This window comes from Nannospalax galili, unplaced genomic scaffold (assembly GCF_000622305.1).
Source record: "Nannospalax galili isolate Female #2095 unplaced genomic scaffold, S.galili_v1.0 scaffold31, whole genome shotgun sequence".
NCBI lineage: Eukaryota > Metazoa > Chordata > Mammalia > Rodentia > Spalacidae > Nannospalax > Nannospalax galili.
In genome coordinates, this window is record NW_008332149.1 from 2037272 (window position 1) to 2055531 (window position 18260).

Here is an 18260-nt window from a genome sequence, read left to right on the forward strand (position 1 = left end):
GTCCTTGACTGGTGCCTAGGAGATGTGAAGGAGAAATAAAAGCAAGAGTAGTTAGCATTATAAGTTCTAACAGGGAACCAGAAAAAAAGTCAGAACAGGACAAAATTTCAAATGTTCATATCAGAGTCCATTGGAATTTCTTGATGAGAGCTCCCAAAAGCATCCCTCTAATCGGGTTCCTCCTCATTTTTCTTTTGTCTGCCAAGGCTGGACTCAAAAGTGATGGACTCAGGATTTGATTTCAGGCGCTTTGGTAGTTGTCAGAGTGGACAGGGAACCAGAAAAAAAGTCAGAACAGGACAAAATTTCAAATGTTCATATCAGAGTCCATTGGAATTTCTTGATGAGAGCTCCCAAAAGCATCCCTCTAATCGGGTTCCTCCTCATTTTTCTTTTGTCTGCCAAGGCTGGACTCAAAAGTGATGGACTCAGGATTTGATTTCAGGCGCTTTGGTAGTTGTCAGAGTGGCTAGAATTAGTGTCAGTTCCCTCTCCAAGGCTTCTAGATAGGGGGAGAAAACAAATTTATCCATCATTTTAGAACAATAGTGGGTTGTCTCCCTTAGCTACAGGTGGGCACTACAGTATTGGAGACCAAGATTTGAAGTCATACGTTTGAGCAGCACCTTCTGCTTAGAAACAAAATTATCAATGAGAAATAATAGTCTAAATAACATTTTATATGGACTTAAGCCTAATGTCTGGGACGTGTAATCCCTTGCATTCTTAAAGAAATACACTGATCACTTTACTCATTGGTTATACTTTCCTTTTGAGTGTTTAGGATCATACAGTTGGCCCAAATAAACCAATTAATTTTTATTCTTAAGGTCATTTGAGGATCTGTTCCTTATGGTCACACAGCATCACCTTGTCATGAAATGCCACAGAGGTCAGAAGAGGGCATTGGATTCCCCTGGAACTGGAGTTAAGGACGATTTGTAGCCGCCATGTGGGTGCTGGGAATTGAACCCGGGTCCTCTGCAAGAGCAGTCAGTGCTCTTAACCGCTAAGCCATCTCCCTAGCTCCTATTTTTGCTCTTAAGGTCGTTTGTGGATCTGTTCCCCAGGGGTCACATGGGCTTGGGAGGCATCCCTGGCTCCTTTCTTTCACCAGTCCCATCTATGTGAAGATAAGTCAAAGGTCCTCCTCGACCATGTCTGGCTTCACTTGGAAGGATGGATGAGATGTTTCCTCTGTGTTGACCCTTCTCTTTGTAGACTGAACACTGGTTCAAGTCCATCTTGTGGGATCTCCATGTCCTCCCTGAACAAGAGGACAGGTGACACCACAGTCACAGGACATTTTGAGAGATGTTCCACAGTACCCTGGAACTTAGTCGACCTTGGAAGGCAAGGAGTAAAAAACTGTCCTTTAAGTCCCTCTGACCAGATTATTATAAGCCTCAAAGTATGGCTGTTAAACATCCAATAAAGTTAGTTCCACCAGTCTGGCACTTTTAATTACCATGTGCTGGGTTGATAAAGCTTGGGCAAAAAGCAAATATTCTCAGATAACCTTGACTAGGCATATTTTTGTTCCTTAAACTAGTTGACTAAACTGTGGCCTTAGGAATTTTAAGATTATGTGTATATTATTTTTGTCTCATCATTTATATATCATAACAAACCTACATAGATCTTCATCACTTGCTTAGTGTGCTGGGTAGCTTTAGTGCCAACTTGACCCACCTGGATAGAGGGTGCCTCAGTTGGGGAATTACCTCCATAGGAGGCAGTTAATCTTCTTGATTGTTGAGTGATGTGGGAGGGCCCAGCCCACTGTGGGTGGTGCCATCCCTGGGCAGGTGGACTTGTGTTGCATAAGAAAGCAGGCTGAGCAGGGCCAGGGGAGCAAGCCAGTAAGCAGCATTCCTCCATGGCCTGTGCTCTGGCCTCTGCCTCCAGGTTCCTGCTCTGAGTTCCAAACTTGGGTTCCCTCCCTGATGAACTGTGACCTGGGAGATGTAAGCCAAGTAATCCCTTTCCTCCCTAAGTTGGTAGTGGTCAAGAGTATTCTGTCACAGCAATGGAGAAACAAACTAAGATACTTAGGCTTTCTCATTTTTTCTATTTTGGAAAATATCTCCATTCCCATATCCTTTTAGCATCTTTTACATTCTTTTTTTTTTTTTTTTTTTTTTTAAATAATTGAGACAGGGGCTGGAAGAGATGGCTCAGAGGATAAGAACATTGGTTGTTCTTGCAGAAGACCCGGGTTCGAATCCCAGCACCCATGTGGCAGCTAACAACTGTCTGTAACTTCAGTCCCAGGGGATCCAACAGCTTCTTCTGACCTCTGTGGGCATTGCACGACACGGGTACACTTACCTACATGCAGGCAATACACGCATATCCATAAAAAATAAATAAAATAAAAAAAAGTAGTTATGAGACATAGTAACATTATCAAATAAAATTTCCATCTATTGTGAGAATTTTTTTCCTGGGGATACTGAGCAATATTTATCCCTTTCTAAGGTTCTAGTGTCAAACCAGTATTTGATTAAAGTTTTCCTGGGGAACCACTGAGCTTACGGAGATGACTGAGGGGTTGCTGAGGTATATGAATGACCTGAGGGTGTGCACACTGGAAAGCCTTTCCTCAGCGTGGATCAGGCCTTCTCTTCCTAGCCTTCCCTGGATTATATACTTTAGTCCTCCCTAAATCCAGAAGACCATGTGTGAATAGGGCCAAATTACATACAGTTGGCTGGGAAGGGTGGCTGGATATTCCAGTGAAGGTCCTGTGGCCCTGCTTGCCTCTCCTTTAATAAAGGAGCACAACTGTCAACAAGCCCAATTGTGATGATGCTTAGCAATCAGGCACAGCTCAAGTTGTGATGATGGTGGTTATTTCATGCAGAAGAGACTGCTGTACAGCATCATCTTATTAAAAGGGCATGGAATTTAAAAGGATTTGGTGCTAGGATCAAATGAGGGACAACATACGTCATTTGTTTTTCTGAGTCTCTCTTCACTTACTATAACAGTTTCTAGATCCATCTGTTTACCTGCAAATTTCATTATTTCATCTTTCTTTATAGCTGAATAGAACTCCATTCTATAAATATACCACATTTTTGTTAACCACTCGTCAGGGACTTTTTGAGACAGGGTCTCCCTGTAGCCCCAGCTGTCCTGGAACTCACTATGTAGACCAGGCTGGCCTTGAACTCAACAGAGATCTGCCGGACTCTGCCTCCTGAGTGTTGGGATTAAAGGCGTGCGCCACCATGCCTGGCTAATTTTAGTTTTTTTTTTTTTTTCGGACTTTTTGAGACAGGGTCTCCCTGTAGCCCCAGCTGTCCTGGAACTCACTATGTAGACCAGGCTGGCCTTGAACTCAACAGAGATCTGCCGGACTCTGCCTCCTGAGTGTTGGGATTAAAGGCGTGCGCCACCATGCCTGGCTAATTTTAGTTTTTTTTGAGTTCTCCACACTGTATTTTAGTTTTTTTTTTTTTTTCGGACTTTTTGAGACAGGGTCTCCCTGTAGCCCCAGCTGTCCTGGAACTCACTATGTAGACCAGGCTGGCCTTGAACTCAACAGAGATCTGCCGGACTCTGCCTCCTGAGTGTTGGGATTAAAGGCGTGCGCCACCATGCCTGGCTAATTTTAGTTTTTTTTGAGTTCTCCACACTGTTTTCCATAGGGGTTTCATGAGTTTGTAATCCACCAACACTGAATGAGTGTTCCCTTTTTTCTCCACATCCTCGCCAGCATTTGGTATCATTTGTTCTCTTGATCCTAGCCAGTCTGATTGGGGTAAGGTGATCATGTTACAGGTTTAGTAGTCTAGCCTGAGTCAGAGTCAGCAGACATTTACTGACTGCACCGAGAAGTGAGATTATTGTGTAGAGGCTCACTGGACAAGCACTTTCTGAGGGTCTGCGTTTCTCAGGCTGTGGATATTGAATGAATAAGATTGGACACTTGTGACAATGGCATAGTGATGTGTTAGAAGAAAGGAACTAACAGATGCAATGCAGAGGAATTGTGATTATTTAATTACTTTAAAAAATAATATAGAGCATGTAAACCAGAGATTAATATAACAGGAGTTAATTCTGCATGTTTCCCGAGAGAAGGCCAACTTCCTCTGCTCCTAGAGCCTTCTAGTTAAATTGTCAGGAGACTCTGAGTAGGCATCTGCTGAGAGAGATGGCACTGAACCAAACCTAGGCAGATGACTAGAAGCTTTGTCAGGCCCAAAGGAGAGAAGGGTGTTCCTGGCAACAATATTCGCATTTGCAGAGGTGTGGAGGCCAAATTGCATGCTGTGCTTAAGGAACAGCTACGTAATTCTCTGTGGTCAGAGCGTCAGCTGTGTCTTGCAGGTGATAAAGAGAATGAGGCAGTGTAGATTTAATTAGGAGCTAGTTTTTTGTTTTTTTTTTCGGTCTTTTTGAGACAGGGTTTCCCTGTAACCCCAGCTGTCCTAGAACTCTCTATGTAGACCAGGCTGGCCTTGAGCTCACCGAGATCCTCCTGCCTCTGCCTCCTGAGTGCTGGGATTAAAGGTGTGCATCACCACGCCTGGCTAGGAGCTAGATTTTTTGAAAAGTTTTTTTGGGGGCTGGAGAGATGGCTCAGCAGTTAGGACACTGACTGCTCTTATAGAGGACCCGGGTTCGATTACCATCACCTACATGGCAGGTAACAACCATCGATAACTCCAGCTCTGACATCCTCTTCCGACCTCTGAGGGCATTATGGCATAGGTGCACCTACCTACATGCAAGCAATACACTCATACACATAAAAGAATTATATATATATATAATTTTTTTTTTTTCAGTCTTTTTTGAGACAGGGTCTCCCAATAGCCCCACCTGGCCTGGAACTCACTATGTAGACCAGGCTGAACTCACAGAGCTCCGCCTGCCTCTGCCTCTGGAGTGCTGGGATTAAAGGAGTCTGCCACCGCGCCCAGCCAAGAATAATAAATATTTTTAAAAAGTTATTTTGGAAATTCTTAAGCACTTAAACACCTATCGCCCATCTTCAGCAGTTCTCAACATGGCCCTCTTTGTTTTCTCTTTCTCTTCATACTCTGCTATTTTGCTGGATTCTTCTATACCAGTCCATAACCACCATGCCATGTTGTCTATAAGCACTTCAGTATGTATCTTAACTCACTGAAAAACTGTGGTAATTAGCTATGTGCCTCCCAAAGCAAATCCAGTAAGAAGGTTTTAAATAGTGGATCTATAGAATTCTGTTTGGTCATTAAGATAAGTCAGGCACTGGCAGACAGCAGACCTAGGAAGCAAAGTTGAACTGATTTCCTTTTTCCTTGTGGTGCCTGGTCTTAGACCTCAGGCATGCTCAGCGAGCAGCCTATTACAGAACTACAACCAGCCCTGAAGTGATACTGCACTGGGATGTGTAGTCTGCAGTCTAGTTTCATCAGGTTTGTGTCCTCCTGTGCTTCTTGTCTCCCAGATCCAATTTCCTCTACCATTGTTTAGTCTGGGACAGACTGGTGGTGGTGAAGTGCTGTCCCTTAGAGGGAGGAGAAAAAGTAACATGATTCTTTCTTGATGGTTTCAGTAAAAAAAGTTGCAAGAATGTCTTGCTTGACTCTCTTGGGACACATCCTTATTCCTGAGCCAGTTCACAGAAGTGAGGAATTCTGAAAATGTCTGCGTCCTGTGCCCCACCCAGATTACGTAGAAGATCTTTACCTGAACCACTTGCCATATAAGGAGCTGGGCATGGCGGTGCACACCTTTAATTCCAGCACTCAGGAGGCAGAGGCTTGTGGAGCTCTCTGCTATCCAGGCAGCCTGATCTACAGAAAGAGTTCCAGGCCAACAAGAATTACATAGCAAGACCTTGTCTCAAAAAAAAAAAAAAAAAAAAAAACCTGAAATGGTGGTGCACGCCGCCTTTAATCCCAGCACTCAGTGGCAGAGGTAGGTAGATCTCTGAGAGTTCAGGCCAGCCTGGTCTACATAGAGAGTTCCAGGCCAGCTGTGGGGAGACCCTGTCTCAAAAAAGACAAAAAAAAAAAGAGGTCTGATTACTTAGCAGGTTAGACCTTCCAAAAGCCTGCCTGGTACTGAAGTCACTGGTGATTGAGACATACAGTGTCTGTTCAAGACCAGGGAGATGTGAGGCAGAGCCCAGAGAGCTGATGGACATCACACACTTGTTCCATCTTTCTCTGTTCCTCTCATTCTTTTTTACTGCTTTCTTTTATAAGACACAGCTAGTGTCTTTTTTTTTTTTTTTTTTTTTTTTTTTTTTTTTTACCCTGTAGCCCCAGATGACCTGGAACTCACTATGTAGACTAGGCTGGCCTTGAACTCACAGAGAACTACCTGCTTCTGTCTCCTGACTGCTGGGACTAAAGGTGTGCGCCACCATGCCCAGCTAGCAGTTCTTTTAAAAAAAAATATTTTATGTGTTTGAGTGTATTCCTGCATGTGTGTAAGTGCACTTGTGTCCAGGGAGGTCAGAAGAGGGCACTGGATTCCTCTGGAACTGGTGTTACAGATGGTTGTTTCAAATCTGGGTCCTCTGCAAGAGCCCTTAACCGCTGAGCCACCTCTCCAGCCCCCCTGGAGCCTTTCTTGAGGCTCATCTTTGAGGTTTATTCTGATCCAAGAGGTTCCAGTTGTGTCCTTTTCTCCTTCTCTCCAGTGAACCATCTTGCCCACAGTTTAACTGTCAGAAGGTGCTACTGGCTTTCTCTTGATTGCTCACCACCATAATCTTTTGTTTTCAAGAGTGTTTGGGCTTGAATCCCCCATTCTCTGTTCCCAGTTCCTTTGGGCAGAGCTGAACACCTCCCTGCCTTGTTTCTGCTTGGTTCAAATTGTGCTGTTTTCTTTTACTGATACTTGTGCATAATTTATTCTCTGGGCACTGGTCACAGCCAGAACCTTTGGCTTTCTCTTCCTAAGGTTATTAAATTGGGTCTCATTTAATCCCCAGACCTGCCACTGGCTTGGTGGTAGCTGTGTAAGGAGTCAGTTTCTGCAGCAGGTGCTTCCTCCCCTGACTACATTCTTATCCTAGGAATTCCTGCTGCCCATGAGAAGCTGCTGCCCTGTGCCTGTGGGCCTGGCTGCTGAGGGGGAGGGATTTGGCTGTACTGCTTAGCTTTGTCCAGTTGTGAAGTATGCATTATATTGAAAATAAAAAAGCTAATTTTGACATGGAATGTGAAGGAAATTTCCCCGTACACATGATTTCAATTTTCTCCATGAGCAAATTACCAGTGTTCCTATGTTTCAAGAAATAAAAAGAAAAGCCAAAGTGTTATTTTTTGAAAAGGTTTTCTTTTCCTTACTTGTTTTTTAAAAATATTTTTTATTTATATTTTTGTGTGTGCTCTTATTGCCTGCATGTATATAATAAGTGCACCCATGTTGCATTGCCTGAGGGTCAGAAGAAGGCATTGGATCCCCTGGATCTGGAGTTACAGATGGTTGTTAGCCACCACGTGGGTGCTGGGAATTGAACCCAGATCTTCTGCAAGGTCATCTCTCCAAGCCCCTCCTTGTTTTAAGGGACTCTGAAGCAACATGCTGTAGTGTGGGGGAAACTATGTTCAAGAAAACACAAACTGAGGTCTTCTGAAGAATGGCAAGTGCTCTTAACTGCTGAGCTGTCTGCAGCCTTGAGCTCTTTTTCTTGCTGTTATAAGATAGATTGCTTGTTTTTGTATGAATGTATGTGTGTATATATAATTCAATTTTAGTATCAGAAGATTAAAGAAAATTTTATTTAATTTTAAGAGGAAATATCCCTAGTCCTTTTTTTCCTAAGGTCAAGTCTGTTTGCTCACGCAGCAGGGCATATCCAGTCCTAAGCAGGGAGGGCCCTCTAGGGGCATCATTGCTTCAAATCTCTTCACTCCTGTGACTCCTGGGACTGGGCAGCTGCTGCCTTTAAACTATGGCTCCTCTGATTATTCTTGTTCATGGTGTTTACTAGAACTCCAGTGCTGTTTGTCTTGTGGCCTTGATTTTTGCAGTGAATGTATATGTGCTTCTGAGAGGTTCTTAAGAAAGATCTAAGCCGGTCATGGTGGCACACACCTTTAGTCCCAGCACTTGGGAGGCAGAGGCAGGTAGAGCTCCGTGAGTTCAAGGACCACCTGGTCTGCATAGCAAGTTCCAGGTGAACTGGGGCTACAGAGAGGAAAAGGACCAAGAAAAAAAGATCTATACTACTGTGCATGCCATTTTCTCACCAGGTAGACTAAGGTCCTCAGGTTCCACGTTGACCTCCATTCCATGTATTAATTCATAAATTTAGTAGCAAGAACCCTTAGTAATAGAAGATAAAACTGAGCATGGTGGCATGTACCAGTAACTCTAGCACTTAGGGTATAGAAACAGGGGCATCAGGATTTCAAGGTCTTCCTAATTCAAGGCCAGCCTGGGCTACTTAATACACTGTCTCCAAACCAAATTAAAAAAACAACCAAAAAAGACCAAGAAGGTGAGAGTAGCTCTGCACTTGCTGAGTGTCCCCATCAGCACTGAACCTCTTTCTGGCACGGGGTACAAGAACACATCATGTTTGCTTTGTTCACGTGTAAAACAGCACCACGTTGACTGATGTCCCTGGTGGAGATGGTAGAATGTTGTCCTTAGTGGAATGTCATCGCAACAGTTTTCCTCCATTTCACTGTAGATACAGAATTGTAATATTCAGTGTTCTTTTACCTTTGATTTTAAAGGACATCTATAAAAGGCTTTTTAAAAATGAACAGTTTATTTCTGAGAGCAGTTTTAGGTTAAAGGCTTTTTTTTTTAAAGGTAGAAGGTATGTATGATCAAGAGATATCAGAGTAGAGAGGGTCACATGTTATTTTGAAGTATAAAGTGGCAGCATGGTGAGCCCGACTCGCTGGGTCCTGTGTCGGCACTGTTGGCGCTTGGAGCCGCATTTCCCTTGTGGCCTTTTTATTTACTGGACTATCTGAAAAGAAGTCCTTGGTGTCATGACTCTTCACTTGTAAATACGTTTTTCTTGTTGATTATTGAAGTAATTGTGTATGAATTTGAAGTTTATAATTGGGATTACAGGCTACCATGCTTTCTCTGAAGATGCATTTAAAAAAATTATAGAACCCTGTGGGACAGCCTGAAATGTAAGGAGACCTCCACTTCTAGGAATATTTACTTTAGGAAAGTTATTCATATTCCAGCCATCACTGACAGGAAAGGAGCTGGTGGGATATGGGGTGGTTCTTACACCAGCCAGCAGGTGGTGGTCTAGGTCTGGCATGTCTTTGCTGTTTTGTCCTGGCTCAGGCTCTCACTTTGTGCTCACAAGCCAAGAACTATGGAAATTGCTAGCATCATTTGTCAGAAGTCATTTACATTGAGACATGAACGTGGTAAGTGTAAATGATTCTTTGTGTTTTAAATATCTTTAAAAAATATGTGTATGCATGTTGCCTGCATGTAGGTAAGTGCACCTGTGTCATGCAATGCCTATGGAGGACAGAAGAGGCTGTTGGATCCCCTGGAACTGGAGTTATGGACAGTTGCTAGCTGCCATGTGGGTGCTGGGATTCGAACCCGGGTCTTCCGCAAGAACAGTCAGTGTTCTTAACCGCAGAGCCATGTCTCCAGCCCAAGTTTTAAATATCTTAAGGAATTTAACCCAGAGAAGCTTTCAGTTTCCTGTTCCACTTAATAGTTTACTGTGTAGACATGAAAATAAAAACCCTCATATTTAGAAAATTATCAAAGGTTTGACATCCTCTTTCAATTATGTGGACACCAATCACATATATTCATGTACTATTTTATGTATACTGTACTCTGGGCATATACTTAACCAAATTTATTGGCAGGATCTGAGTATTTTGAAGTGTGTGTGTGGGGGTACTAGGTCTCATGCTAGCTTGCATTCTGCCACTGAGCTACACCCATGTTACTTCGCTGAAGTAAAACTTTAAGTCCAGAGTTAACTAGAATAAGGTAGCAGGCTTAGGCAATTATTTGTATAATTTAATCAAAGATGCTTTCTATGAGTGATTCTGAAATCATTGGTGTATTTTGGTGTGTCAGGTAATCTATAAGACTTTCGCTATTGATAGTAGTAAAAATTGCCAAAGGGTGTGAATCATTTACTTAAGTTAGCTGGTGCAAAGGTGCTCTTGAATTCCTAGCATATTATTAATACTTCTGGGGGAGACCAAAGAGGTGGTGCTCAAGCTAGCTCAGGGGACATTTTCTCAGTTTCTTTTAGTTAATGGTTTCCTGAATTTTGTCTCAGGTCACAAATCATGGCATCATACACAACATGAGAGATAAATGGATCTTAGTAATTGTATATAATTGAACATACGTAATAGAGAATTGAAGAATTTGTCTAAAGAACATGAGTGTTAATATAGGGCACTTTTTATATTTTACCTTTAACCATGGGGGCTGCCATATGAAAAAGTTGAAGTCAGTAATTCTATAGGAATTATTTAGATCATCAGTGAATGAAGTATTCAACAGAAGCAGATTTTTTTCCAGATAATGAGAAATTTTTATTGCTAACATTCTATGTACTCGAGCAATTTTAAATGACGATCTTCCTGCAGTGTATTTTATTCTTCTCTGTTCTCAAACAGAATGCTTAGCAGGACTTGCCTGCTTCTAGTGGCTTTCATGTTCTTTCAGGAATATTCTGCCCTTGCTGTTTTTCAGTAACCCCCACCATTGCCTTTTCCCCAGAGTTACTGCTTTGTGTAACCTTTTTCCTTTCTCTTTCTTACTCTTAGTTCCTGTTTGTCTAGTATTCAAATTTGTTCCCTTTTAAATTTCTGGTTTCTTGATATGTTTGTAAAAATACTTAATGTGTACCTACTATGTGTCAGATACTGTTTGAGAGGCACCTGGTACAGTTAAGAGGAAGTCAGTGAATGAATCCGATAAGGAGCCCTTGCTCTTGTGAGACTTACATTGTGCGGGAAGACTGGGGGTGTCTAGAGACTGTCATCACACAGAACAGTGAGGCAGTCATGTCTAGGTTAGCAGGTATTGTTATAGAAGAAGCAGAGTAGGTGTAAGGGTGGTTTAGAAGTATGAGGTATTAGCTGGGAAACCAGATCAGCAAATTTATTGTTAAGTAGTAAGTAGTTAAGAAAATGGGAAAAGATGCTTGAGAGTTCCTTTGGCAGGTGGGGGCATAAGCATTAGAAAACACCTTTTATTTTCTTCATTTTAACCTTCATTGTTTTCTTCTGGTAGTTTGTCTTTGGTTGAGTACCTGAAGTTCTATAATAATTTGGTACCTGACCTCTAGTGAGGTATAATGTTTATAAGTATAGTAATAACTTCTATAGTTAATTTGTGCACACTTAAGTTTTCTAAAAGTTGAAAAATGAGACAGTGAAATGAAATGCTAGGTATGAAATGGCATGTTTGGTAGGAAATGGGTGTTAATTACTTTTTAGACTTTTATTTTTATGGTGCTAGAGTGTGAACCCAGGGTCTCGTGCATGCTAGGTGAGCAGTTGTCCACTGAGCCTCACTCCCAGCCTGGATGTTAATGCTTGATAAGCCATCTTGTATGAGAGCAGATGTATCCAGTGCTGAATTATTGGGTTGATGATATAGGGTGATGCCAGTTATAATTCAGTCTCCTATGCACTGAGGAGCATCAAGGTGAGGCTGTAAACTCTGATTAGTCATTTCTGTCTTAAACCTTGACTTTCTCCTCTGTGCAACTCTAAGCAAGTTCCCAATCCTTCAGCTGTTTTTACTTCAAGTTTCTTATTTGTGGAGTGGGGAGAGGTGACACCAGCAGAGTTTATTTTAAGGAGTGAATGAGATCATACTGCAGAGGGTTTTTGGTCCAGCAGTCTTTGGCTAAACTTTCCTTGCTAGGATGTGGATGGATGGTGATGTACATGTATACATCAAAAGGAATCATCAAAAGTATGAGGTCAGGAGCAGATACATGAGCCTTCTGGTTCTTCAGTCAGCACTGACAACGTGACATCGTTTTCCTTGTTTTGTTTTTCCATTTAAATTTATATATTCATTTGAATTCAAAAGCCACGTTTTATTTAATTTAATGTTTTTTCCTGCAGTGTTGAGAATTGAACTCAGGACCTCATGCCTCTTGGCAGTCAATCACTAATCTAAATCCTTAGCCCTTGTTTTAAATTTTAATGCTAGCTTCTTCCAGAGGGGGAAAAATAAGATTTTAAAAAGTGAGTCAGTTGGTTCACCAATGTGTAATTTTAGTCTTCAACAATTTTTATACTATTATGACTATATTATACCACATGTAAAGAGCATCATTTGTAAAGATTTAGATGTATATTCCTTAACATCTTTCCTTGGAACTGAAGACAAGGGAAGAATAGGTTATCTGGATCTTTTCCTCCAGTGGTAGAACTTGCTCGTATTTGGCATAGCTCTCTCCTTTTGATAAATCAGGCTTCCCTCGTGGCTTACTAAAGCCAATCACATACTTAGTGCTTCTTATTCCAACTTAAAAAATACTTTGCCAGAGTCTGAAGACATGCACACACCTAGTGGTGCTGCGACGAGGTGGCCAGTGAGCTTCTGTTGAGTAAATGGAATCAGAGCTGGAGAGAGAATGCAGATGTTTGCCAAATTGAAAACTATTCAGGAAGAAAATAGTGTTAAAATTTGTGATTTGAAGGAAGAAAGAAAATTCAAAATGATTTCAAAATCTCTTGACAGTTGTCCCCCTATAGAAGGTAAAAGCTGCTTTTAATTTCCTGAGCTAGTGTAGAAAAATTTACCTGTATGGAGTTAAGCGCATCTCAGTGTGTGCAAAGCTTATGTGATAGGAGTCATCTTGCTGTGGTTCCATTTGTCTTTAGTGTTTGTATTTTAGGTCTGCCTTTTTCCATCAAGTCGGAGGAGCATCAGGTTGTATGACCTCCTGGTAATAGCTTGACAAGTGAACAATGCTACCTGTTGACCCTCATCTAAACAAGGGATGCTTGTGTTTTTGTTGTAGTAATTCACTTTATAGGCCTCCAAATTAGGTAACTGCTTACATGATTAAAAGCAGTTGATTTTCTTCTAGTCAGTAGTTATAAAAGTAATGTGTTTATTCACAGTACAATTATGCCTTAAATGTTTAAAAACAGTGAAATAGTGTTGGTCTGGAAATACTGACACATACTTTATTGCTCTTCTGTGACAGTCATTCTAGAAATAACTCCCATATTTCTTTCCCCGGGCTATGGAGGAGTGTGATTCTCCTATTCATCAGTCATGTATGTATTTTACTTCCTAGCACGTTCTGTTCACTGAGGTAGAGAAATGCGTAGGTGAATAAGGCACAGTCATTGCCCATTTTAGCTAACAAATAAAAAGGAACCTTATAGCTGTGGTGCAGTAAATGTTGATGTGCGTTATCTCTGTGGTATGTTTCCTTTGAGTAAATATCAAGGTGGTACAGTTGGGTTACATGGTACATGTATTTATAGTTTTTGAGATGCCTTCATACTAGTTTCCAAAGAGATTGGATGAGTTTATATTCCTACCAGCCTAGAAAGACCTCTACAGTGAAGGCTTTAAAACACTCAAGAGGACTGGAGATATGACTTAACAGTTAAGAGAACTGGCTGTTCTTGCTGAAGACCTAGGTTGAATCCCAGCATCCACATGATAGCTAGCAACCATCTGTAACTCCAGTTTCAGGAGATCTGATGCCCTCTTTGATCTTTGTGGACATTGTATCCATGGGTGCACTTAGATGCATGCAAGTAAAGCACATACGTAAAATAAAAATAATTTTTAAAAAATTAAAAAGTTTAAAACACAATTGAAGGACATACTAGAGCCGGAGGGGCCGCTTATGCTCATGGATTGGAAGATGAGCATCATAAAAATGGTCGTCTTAACCAAAAGCGATCTGCAGAGTCCTTGGAACCCTCATCAAAATTCCAGCAACATTCTTCATTGAAGTAGAAAAAAGTTTTAAAACTTCATTTTGAAGTGCAGAAGACCTCAGGTAGCCAAAGCAATCTTAAGCAAAAAGAATAATGCTGGAGGTGTCACTGTACGTGATTGCAAGTAATATTTAGAGGACTTGTAAGAAAACCAGTACAGTACTGGCACAGTAATAGAGAAGTCAGTCTATGAGACAGAAGAGATCCAGATAGAAACCTATACAGTTACAAGCACCTGAGTTTTGATGCCAAAAATACACAGAGAAAAGACAATTTTGTTAATGAATGTTGCTAGGGAAATGGATATTCACAAATGGAAGAATGACATTAGATCTTATCTTTCACTGTTTACTTTATGAAAGCAACTCCAAACGGGTCAAAGACCATAATGTAAGACCTGGAACGCTGACACTGTTTGAGAAGGAGGTAAAGCACTTCAGGATACAGATAGAGATAAGAGCTTTCCCAGTTAGGACCCCAGTTGCCTGAGAAATAGCCTACAGGTGACAAATGGGACCTCACAAAATTCAAAAGCTTCTATATAGCAAAGGAAATAGTTAATTGAATGAAGGGACAGCCTGCAAAATGGGAGAAAATCTTTGGCAGATGTATACCTGACAGGATTGATATTGAGAACACACTAAGAACCCAATAGGAGCACACCTTTGGTCCCCAGTAGAGAACAAGGCTGGGTCTACATACTTCCAAGCCAACTGTGGTCACATATGCTGTCTCAAAATACAAAACAAAACCAACAAAATAAACTATCTAATTTTATGGGCTAACATGCTTGGTGTGGTGGTGTATGCCTTTAATCCCAGCCCTTGGGAGGCAGAGGCAGGTGGATCTGAGATTTAGGCCACCTTGGTTCACATCATGGCATCCAGATGGGCTGTGACTAGGGAGACCCTGTCAGAAAACAACAATGACAAAAAACAACAACAAAAACAAAGAATGAGCTAAGGATCTGGCAGGCAGTTTATGCAAAAGGAAATAGAAATGGCCAATAAACAGGACGAAAGTCAATCTCATTCTCCATCAGAGAAATACAAATCAAAACTACGTTGAGATTTCATCTTGCTCCAGTCAGAATGCCAGTCTTTAAGAAAACAAGTGCTAATTTTGACTTGTAGGTTTTGTGGTATTTTCTACTTGTTCTTATTTCATATTATTCTGATTTTTGGAAGACGCCTCATTGTTCACAGTTTAAGAGTGTGTGTGTGTGTGTGTGTGTGTGTGTGTATGTGTGTATGTGTATGTGTATGTGTATGTGTGTATGTCTAGAAGCCAGAGGTTGATGTCAGGTGTCTTCCTTATTCATGTTCCACCTTGTGTTTTGAGATTGGATTTCACTGGACCAGATTGCCGGCAATCCAGGGAGCTCCCTGTCCTTGCTTCTCCAGTGCTGGGATTACAGACATCAGCTGCCATTCCCAGCTGGAGGTCTCAAATCGGTTCCTCATGCCTGTGCTACAAGACAAAGTAGCATGCAGTATTTCCCAAACATACTTGGACACGGAATCGGTATAGGGTGTCTCTGAAGTTTGGCATGCTGTGGGATTCCAGCTTGGGAAAGTAGTTTGGTTAAAATCAGTTTATAGATATAAACAAACAACAAAAAACTGAGGCCCAGACTGGAGAGATGGCTCAGTGGTTAAGAGCACTGGCTGTTCTTGCAGAGGACCCAGGTTCAGTTCCCAGCACCCACACCCACATGGCAGCTAACAGTCATCAGTAACTTTATTTCCAGGGTATCTGATGGCCTCTTCTGACTTCCACAGGCATTATAGGACGTGGGTACACTTACATGCATGCAGGCAGAACACTCATGCATAAAGTAAAAAATTAATTTAAAAAAACCTTAGGCCTCATAATTTAAGTGACTCACTTTAGAAGACACAGCAGTGAGATGACAGCCTGTTGGGCCCACAGTTCACTGTTCTTTCCGCCAGTGTCTAAATGCATCAAATGTAAAGATTTCATTGTTACCTTTTAAGGTTCCTTGAAAATTAATGTTTTGTGTAAGGTTCTGGTCAGAAGACTGAAATGTGTGTGATTAGTCTTTTCAACCTCAGTGCTACACATGGAGTAGAAAATATCTGTGAAAATGGATTCAGGCAATCATTTTTTACATTTTTACTCTTTATAGGGCAAACCTCATCCAGTAACTCTCAGACCTTAATTTTGACATGTTAAGTCATACAGCTTGAATTCTCATTCTCTTGATGAAAGACTTTACATGGGTGCTGGTTGTGTCTTTAGGTTCTTGAAGGCTTAATTTTTCTGCAGTATGAAACAGTGAAACTTTCTTTTGTTGAATCAAATTTCTAAGAATTGTACATTTATGAGAGTCACATTCTTAACATAAAACTTAGTTTTGCACTACCTAAAAGCAGCCAACTTAAGCTAGTCTGAATATGTACCATAAATTGTAGGGGATTGGAAGGGAGTCTGGAACGTAGCACAAAGTAGAATGATAGCTGAATTAAGACGTCCAGATTCCTGACAGGAGAACTTAGAATTTTACATTAAGGTTTGATTTAGGTTAATAATTGTAAAGTTCTAAATAAAGATTTTATTAGATTATCTAAAATAAACTAGTCCCTGGCAGTTTGTAAGACATTGCAAACCATGTGATAAGGAGAAGTGAAGGCAGTGCGAGTGGTCCGTACAAGTGTTGTGAAGGCAAGGACCTTCTGGACAGCTGTCAGAGCAGCTGCAAGACTCAGAATTCCACGTTGACAGATACCTGAATGATGTTCTTTGGTTTAGAAAAGAAAATTTTAGTGCAGTTTAGCTTTGTTAAAATTGCTTTTTTGGTGTTCAGTATTTTCTTTAAAATACCAGAATTTAAACCATGGTTCCGTATTAAACAGAGAAAGCATTTCAAGAACATAGTGCCTTAAAGAGCTTGCCTGTTGAGTATTTTTATAAGACAGAAAGTAATTGATGCCAATTTTACTGGGATCTTCTGACATTAGAACTGTATGTTTCTTTATTCTTTCCTTTTCCCTTCCAAACAATGAACAAATCTTGGAAAAACAAGGAGCTTTCTAAGTATAATGATGGGTGTAAGGACAATTTTGTGTTCCTAGAATACTGTTTAGGAAAGTTGGGTAAGCATTTGGGGCTTCTGTGGAGGGGTAGAAGTGTGAGGCAGGCTCCCAATGATTGATAGAGTAATGGGAATTGGGGCGGTGATCAGAGTGCCTCTCATGAGCAAGGTGTGTGGCAGTTGCTAGGAATCCTGAATGCTGACCTGTGTGTCTCCTTATTTTCTTTTTAGAAGTCTGAAGGGTTTTTAAAATGGTACTGGTACATTGCATGTCTGGATTCTAAATAGACCATAATTTTTATGTCCTTTACGGTTCAAGAGAAGGGGCTGTGCTGCCACATTATGCCTGTGCCTCAATAAAAACAGCCCGACTCTTATCCTCCATTTTAGCCGAGTGACCTGAACTGTTCTGAGTGCCTGTTCCTTCAGAGTTCTCTCAGAACTGTGCTTTCAAACAAGGGCTCACTCATTCTTTCTTTGAAATAGTATATCCAGCATGATGTGGAAAGGAAAAGTTGGACCCTTAGCAGAGAAGAATCTTGCCCTTTCTGACCCCTGAACCTGCACCAGCATGCACATAACCACAAACACATTAGCAGTTTAATCTCATCTATTTTTTTTTGCACCATAAATGGGGTAATCTTCATATCTTTTTGCTTTCTTGAATCTGCAAAATGCACAACATACATTCATTCATACATTGTTTTGGGGTCAAGGAAGGGTCGTGAAGAGTTAAAGCTATAAGTTTAGGTCACAAAGAGGCGCACAAGACTCCTGGGTGCTTTTGCATTATAAACAAGCTAAGATAAGATTTTTTTGGTTGTAAGATTAAGTAAAAGTCATTTGTCCAGAGAATGTCCATATTGTAAAAGTCATTCCCACAGAGCTAGAGAGATGACCCAGTTGTTAAAGACTGTGTGCTGTTCTTCTAGAGGACCCAAGTTCAGTTCCTAGCATCCACTTGGGGCAGCTCACAACTACTCCACCTCCATGGAATTAGATGCTTCTGACCTCCATGGGCATCTGTATGCATGTGCACATACCCACACACAGATATACACTGATCAATTGAAAAACAAGTCCTGGGGCCAAGAGATAGCTCAGTGATTAAGAACACTGATGGTTCTTGCAGAAGACCTGGGTTCGAGTCCAAGCACCCACATGGCAGCTAACAGTTGTCTGTATCTCCAGTTCCAGGGGATCCGACAGCCTCTTCTGTCCTCCGCGGGCATTGCAGCACATGGGTGCACTTACCTACATGCAGGCATAACACTCATACACATAAAATAAAAATAATA

General features: G+C 41.2%; 1 protein-coding gene across 10 annotated transcripts in view; it reads left to right on the forward strand.

Moving 5' to 3' along the window:
- The window catches only part of Ate1 (arginyltransferase 1), a 164415-nt gene that overhangs the window by 27973 nt on the left and 118182 nt on the right, over window positions 1-18260 (forward strand). The window lies entirely within an intron of this gene.